The sequence below is a fragment of the Miniopterus natalensis genome, chromosome X (genome assembly GCF_054644295.1).
Source record: "Miniopterus natalensis isolate mMinNat1 chromosome X, mMinNat1.hap1, whole genome shotgun sequence".
In the NCBI taxonomy this organism is placed as follows: Eukaryota; Metazoa; Chordata; class Mammalia; order Chiroptera; family Miniopteridae; genus Miniopterus; species Miniopterus natalensis.
Window position 1 is genome coordinate 6,035,497 of NC_142103.1, and position 8,076 is coordinate 6,043,572.

Genomic DNA, 8,076 nt, shown 5'->3' on the forward strand with positions numbered 1-8,076 from the left:
AATTCTTAGGTTTGGGTTTGGTTTTTGTCCCTCTTGGAAGCTGTTAAGAACTTACATCAGCTTGTCTGCCTCTTCAAAGTAGCCCACACAGTATTATGCAACCCTTTTTAACAAAGGCACGGACAAACTGCAGAAGCAGCAAGTAGGACAGTGTTAGACCTCGGACTGCCATTCCTTTTGCAAATCAGTTCTGGCAGGAGGAATAGTAACAAGTCCATCTGAATTGATGGGCCTAAGATTTCCTTTCCCCATAGAAAATGAACCCACTTGGAAAGAGGGTCCATGTGCATATTAAGCTGTAGCATGTTGGCACATAACATTTTAGTCTTAATGTTGATCTCTAAAAAGTTAATACGGCTCACACAGGAAATACCGATCCTTGTGCATACTGGACAACAGAAGGGAATAATATGGCCCTGTCCTAGCTCTGATGTTAATTTGCAGGGTCACTTGGCTATATTACTTAAGCTGTGTCAGTGTCCTAATGGGTACATGGAAATGATAGCTCCTCTGCTGAACCCAGAAGGAGGTTATGAGACTGGAATGAAGTAACATATGTGAAACTACTTTGAAGAGCATAACTGTTATACAAATGAATTCTCTCTCCACGTGTCTAGAATGCATGTGTATGGCTAATCCCATTAGAAAAGTAAGAGAGCTTCCCTGAATGTAATTACTCATTATTCTTGAAATAGCATTTGGTATACAACATCTTTGCCTTCTCTTTAACATTGACAATCAGATGATCTTGATTTCACATAAGCATTCACAGTCATTAAAAAAAAAAAGTTTTGCTGCTCAAGGATTAAAGCAAGACCATTGTCACTGTGAAAAAATTCATTTATATCTGTTTAAAAGTTGCTTTAAATTAATTATAAAAATAAATAGGCAATCTTTATTTCACAAAAGCAGCTGTGACACAAGCTGAAGTCTCACCCAGTAGTTAACACATAATTTTAAACAACTTCAGACATTCTGTCCTTTATGCAAAGTTCCAGGTCAAGTCAAAGCTTTATTCAGAGCCTACTATATACCACATACACTGTGATGACATTTGGGATCCAATGATAATAAGAAACAAATCAGTCCTCCAAGAGGGAAGTCAGACTGCTAGACTGGATAGTTCTAAGGTATCATGTGATTTGTGCTATAATAGATTTGTGATGTGGTAGTGCGCACCCAAGACCTTAGGGAGGCGAGATTCATCAGGCTCTCAGGAAAGCAGGCTCTTGATCAGAGAGAGTGTTTTGCCTCCTGCCTCTAGACCTGGCTGGCTGGAGGAGTGGGAAGAAGGGTAGAGGCATCTTACTTCTGTTGTGGAAACTCTTTTTGTCTGCAATGGCAATATTTCAGAAAGCCAGCAGACATGGGTGTTGCTGTGTGAACACATACACTGTTGTCTTGCTACTGAGATTGAGTAGCTTCTTTTAAGAGCAGAGAGTTGGGAATTTTCTCCACTGAAGATTAGGAAAAGATAGTATTGACAATATCAGAAGGTACAAAGTTTAGAAAGGATTAAAGTGTTTTACAAAACAAAGTTTGGCAGTTTATCTGTGTTAAAAATCTATAGTCTCATTATAAGTAGTAATAGTAGCTGAAATAGGACCTTTGCTTCCTGTTCCTTCATCCCTTTACTTTTACCCCTCATCTATTTCTTATATTTATGTATCTCTCTTTAGCTTCCTTAATTGTTTATAGTTTAGAATAAGAATGTATTTTTTATCATTTGCTATATATATATATATACTAGTTTTAGATTTTCTGATCTTTTACAAAGAGAATGTTATTACTAATTCCAAAAAATTACTCAAACTTAGTTTTATTTTTGTAAGTTATGTGACCTGGTTTCTTTTATTGGAGCACAGTATTAAAAAACAAGATCTACACATTGCATGTTCTTACTGCTAGTGGTGTATCATTTCTAGTTCCTCTCAGCTGACATAGCTAGGAAACATATGGTACATGTGTACTAATCTACATATACCCACATATCTATAATTATTTCTATATCTATCTATATCTACATTAAACTAAATATGAGTTCACACTGATACCTCTCAGGGTAGTTCAGTACCACAGGATTCGTTAAATCACATTTTAAAAATACCACTTTTAAAATATTTTATGAAGGAACAACAATAAAAAGGAATAATTCTAGCTGCTTCAATTAGAATGGTAGCAAATGAGGAGTAAACTGATTCCAGACAGACTTTGAAAATAGAATTGACAGGATTTTATGGTAGTTTGGGTATGGAGTAGGGGTAGGGGAGTTAGAGAAGTAGAAGATTCAAGGACAACTCTTGGATTTAGGGATCTGAGAAACTATGTGCCTGGTGATGCAATTTGCTAAAATGGGGAAGACTGGGGGAGGAACAGGTCTAGAGGAGAGGGTATGGAAACCAAAAGTTCTGTTTTTACTTTGTGAAGTTTGAGATGCCCTTTAGATATCCCAAGTAGAGATGCCAAATAAGCAGATATACATTGGAGTGTGGAGATCAGGGGAAAGATCTGGGCTGGAGATACATATTTGGGTGTTATGAGCATATAGATGGTAATTTAAGCCAGAGGCTGGATGGGAGAAACTAAGAGAAAGTGAGAGTGATGACGGGGGGGGGGGGGGGGAGAAACAGGACTAAGTCCCAAGACACTCCAGCAATTAGAGTTTGAGCTAAAGAGGAGGAGCCAGCAAAGGCAATTAAACTTCTCTACTAGAGTTCAAAGTTCACAGTGTTTTTCATCTGAGACATGTATCACACATTTCCTCATGCTCAACATATTCAACTGACAAGCAGAGGATTTTCTTTTTATATTAATTTTGTTTTGTAACTGCTATGGGGAGGCAGGTGAAGATGATTCAACTTTTATTAAATTAACTCTTTGGGGTTGATGGGGGTTGACTTGTTATGTGGCCTTCTTATCTTCTGAAACATATTGTTCTCCTTTGCTTTCACAAAGCTTCAATTAACTAATCATCCTTGACTCTCTCCTTATTTCCCTCAATGTGTCCCAGAACATTTTGTCTGAAGAGACAGAGAGGAGTGGATTAATTATGGGAGTAGGGAGTGGATGCATGCTAGAGTATCTTCTATACCTGCAGATGCATTTATAATAAAGGATTTATTTTTTTCTAACCAAAATAGAAAACCAGCTCTCAGATAAACATCCCATTTCCCAATTTCTCCAGTCCAGTCTGTATTTCTACCACCTCTACTCTAGGCCAGGCTCCTATCACCTGCCAAGAAAAACAAGAATAGTGTGCTGCCTTCAAAGCATGGATTCTGAGCCAGACAGTCCTGGATTTAAGTCTTACCTGTACCACTTATTCAACTGTGTAACCTTGAACAAGTTGTTTAACTGACTAGTGCCTTAGCTTTATTACTTGTAAAATGGAGATGATAATAATGCCAATTTCATAGAATTGTTACGAGGATTCAATGAGATAATATACATAAAGTGCTTAGAACAGTGCCTAATTCACAATAAATGCTATGTAAGGGTTAATTGTTACTGCAACTGACTAACATGCCAGCTAGTCCACTTGCTTTCTGTCTTTCTGTGCCCTCTCAACTGCATTCTGCTATGAAATATTTTATTTCTTTTTTCCCATTCCTTTAACTGATTAATTTTCAAGTATGTACCATGAGTCAGGCACTGTCCTAGGTACTGATTATATGACAATTAACAAGCAGCTCAAAGTTGTTGTTTTCCTGGAGCTTTCATTCACTCAGGAGAGAGACAATAAAGAAAATAATCTCAAGCAGCAATGTACCTCCTTTTGCAGTATTATGAAATAGATAAAAGAGTCAAATGTGATAGAGTGAGACTCCTCCTGTGAGCCTTTCTGAGGCAGTGACTTTTCATCAGCCAGTCAAGGGGTGTTGTTTATAAAAGGCACAGGAACAGCAACTGCAAAGGCCTTGAGAGGGAAAGGACCTTGGCATGTTGGAAGAACAGATCATAGTGGTCATAGGGGCATGTGGCAGAGGTTGTGAGTGTTCACCACTACCTGTGTTATCTTCTTATTTGGTATACATCCAGACTCCATCTTCCAGCCTTTTAAGCCATTATATGTGGCCATATGACTGAGTTCTGACCAATAGAATGTATTTCTAAGACTGATCTATAAAACCCTCTGACTCTTCTCTCTCTTCTTTCATCTACTTGCTGGCTGAAAAAGAACCAACAGACAATTCCAAACCCCTTGAAGATTTCAGAGCCACAAAATAGAAGGCAGTCTTTCCCTGAGTGCATGGAGTGGTGACTACAATTGAGAACTATGGGGTGGTCACTTCAGTACTAGCATTTCTTACCTCACTTCAGTACTAGCATTTCTTACCTCAATGCCAGGAGCATGGTACAAGATAAGGTCAGAGGGAAGGAAAGGGCCAATTGTTCCTAAAACAACCTTTTCATCATCTATCTTATTCTTTACTGTCCAGACACCCTAAGACATCCTATAAGGCCTCCTCTGGTCATCCCAACACTACCTACCCCACTATAATCTGTCCATGACCTAGATCTTGTGCTGAAGTCAGGTGATTTTCTCATTGTCTCCTGCCTTACAACTTAGTCAACCTACGAATCTCTCAGCACCCACCATCTCCAGCCACCATATTCTCTAAATGCTTTTTAGCTTCTCAGCTTTCATCCCACTGCTCCTAGATTGTTTCACACATATTAGTTTCTTTGTTTTGCAGGCTCAGTGATGAGGTGGAGAAATCAGGTCATATGCTTCTTCTGGATCGTTCGCAATACCTAACAGAATGCCCAGCACATAGAAGGTATTCATCAAATGTTTGGTTGCTCACATCAGGATCATTTGAGATAATTTCTCACCTGCTCCACTCAAAGGTCAAGGTGGCCTTTTGAAAGTCATTAAGCCAGGTCTCTGTGACTGTGAAGTTTGCCTAGAGGAGCCATAACAAATGTTTCTACCATGGCACGGATTCCCTGCAGGAAGGAGTAACTTGTGTTTACCTGGCAAGCTCTCCTTGGAAGCTTCAAAATGGAATCTCTGCCATTACTGACACAATTGAAGCCTCTGGCTCACTTATAGCAAATCTCAGAAAACAAATATTGCAGAGCCCCCATTTCTGAGACATCTAAAGAGCTGTCTTGGCTCCCAGTTCTGCAGCTGGCATAGTACTTGTTTTCTGTATCTTCTATTATGTTTAAATTTCCACTTGCATCATTCCAAATTGGGCAACTTGATCCCTAAACATTTAGGCTAAGTTGGGAGTTTTTGTCCAACCCAGTATGCTGCAAACTCAGTCTCTCCCTAATACACTCAAAGGTCTCAGCAATGAGGACTAATAGGGCCTTAACCAGCAGAGTCATGGCTCAGGGAATAGTGCAAGTTTTGTCCAGAATCAGACTCACCCTGATATTTTCTCATATAAATGAGATCAAGAAAGTATCCAAAAAGATATCAATTTAGCTTGATTTGGCTTCTGAGGTAAGTGGCCCTTCACTACAGGAACAGAGAGCCTTTGGAGGTGTCATTCATTAAGGCAAGTGGAGGAGTGGGCTAAGGACACACGTTCTGCCTGCCTTTACCTTTAACTCTGGCATTAACCTTCTTCTCAGTAGGGGAGCAACAGTGGCTGGGACTGCAGCTCTAAATAAGCACATTTATCCCAGATGGTGCTGTCAGTGTGGGGACTCTGGGCTTCAGTAATCACAGATAGGGGTTGATTCTTTGCTAAGAAGTCATCCCTCACTCTGGAGTTTGGGTCTGAGTTCAGGATGAAATTATTCACATCTCCTACCCACCTTTCTTCCCCTTTTCCTCTGTTCCATATGTTGGCTTTTTATGCGTGTCTACTACTATTTGAATCTTACACAGCCTCTTCGCCTTTTTGTAACCACAACCACTAATCCCTTGATGGGAGGGAGTTGGCATTTGTTAAGTTTCAACTCAAGTACTGTGCAAAGCCCTATGACATAGATAGATGATAGATAGATCAGATAGATGATAGATGATGATAGATGATAGATAGATAGATGATAGATAGATAGATAGAGATAGATAGATGATAGATAGATATAGATAGATATAGATAGATGATAGATAGATAGATATAGATGATATAGATATAGATTAGATATAGATATAGATGATATAGATATAGATGATATAGATATAGATATAGATATAGATGATATAGATATAGATATAGATATAGATATAGATATAGATAGATAGATAGATAGATAGATAGATAGATAGATAGATAGATGATAGATAATCTTTTACTCTCTTATACCAATTCTATGAGTTAGTCATTATCACCCTTATTTTCGATGTAAGGGAACTGAGAGTCAGACACACACACAAAAAAGGCCTGGTCTGGGGTCAAATGGTAGAACTGAGGTATGGATGAAGATCTGATTGTCTTTAAAACAATTGTTTTTTGCACAGTGACTACATCATGTTCCCAAAGACATTACATTCAAACAATGATGTTTTTGAAAACTGCCCTGTTCCACTGCTTCCATCAATATCAAAAAGAACGATTATTTCCACAATGTACCTATGAGATATTCTCCTGGGAAATGAAATAGCAATTGCCTATTGAAAACCTACCTTTGCCAGTGTTCAGCTAAGACCAAGGCTCAGCAAAATGATTCCAGAATTTTATTGTGCAGAGTCAATTGAGACTTCTGTTGCCTGAGAAACAGAAAGCACCCAGGAACAGGATATTCAGAATAGCATAGTGGATGAGTGTGCAGGCCAGGCTTAGGAATCAGACTGCCTGTTTTTATCATCTGTATCACTAAGTAGCTAAGGGAGCCTGGGCAAATTACTTAAGTCCAAATGCCATTATCCATAAAAAAATATCATCTAACATCTATTGAGCCCCTACTATGTGCTAGGCATTGTTTTCAGTACAGTACTTTACACATATTAACTCATTCACTCTTCACATCAACCCTATAAGGTAGATTACTCTTATAATCTCTATTTTATAGATGATAAAATGAAGACACAAAGAACATCAGTAAGTTGCCCAGAGATACACAGCTGGAGGATGGCATCATCAGGTTCAAAGTGGGCAATCCTCTTCCAGACACCCTGCTCCTCACCAGTACTGTCCATACAGGAATAATAATAATACCTACCTCATAGGGTTATTATGAATGTTATGCTAGATGATGCACTTAAAGTGGTTAGTAGTGTCTGGCACAAAGCAAGCTTTCAATAAATATTAGGTAGTAGTAGTAGTAGTAGTAGTAGTATTGAAAGCTAGAGTATTTAATTTTTTGGCAAGTCATCTTGAATGGATTAGTTTGGGTTTGGAAAAAAGGTAGGCCTGAGTATTATGAAAATCCAAACCACACACACAAATCACTCCAGCCACTCTGATCATCTTTCTGCACCTCCATCTGAGCCCAAGCATTGATATTGCTTCTCTTCTGATTAGGGTGGCAAAATGTATTGAACTCCCATTTCAGGAGCATAGGCTGAGGTATCAGAGTGCACCAAATGCCTGGATTCTAATCCAGAAAGATGGAGAAGGACATAGGACACTCTTGTATTTCTCTTCCATTGCACTGAACACATTTGTAGCTAATTATTTAGGTAATATCCTCAACCCCCCTAAACCAGACTGTAAACTCCTTGAGGACAAGAGCCACGATTCCTAAGCCTGGTCTGCACACTCATTCAGTATGCTATTCTGAATATCCTGTACCTGTGTACTTTTCCACTATATCTCCAGATTCTGCCACAGAACCTAGCATGAGGCTTGAGTTCAATGAGTGTGGAACGGATGAAGGAATAATGTTGCTGCCCTAGGGCTACAGAGTGATCCCACTTCTAGGATATATCCTAAGAATACTGAAGCAGTAATCAGAAAGAATATATGCACCCCTATGTTCATAGCAGCATGATTTACAATAGCTAAGATCTGGAAACAGCCCAAGTGCCCATCAGTAGATGAGTGGACAAAAAAGCTGTGGGACATTTACACCATGGATACTATGCAGCTGAAAAGAAGGATCGTGTACCCTTTGAGAGAGTATGGATGGACCCGGAGAATATTATGCTAAGTGAAATAAGCCAGGCAGAGAAAG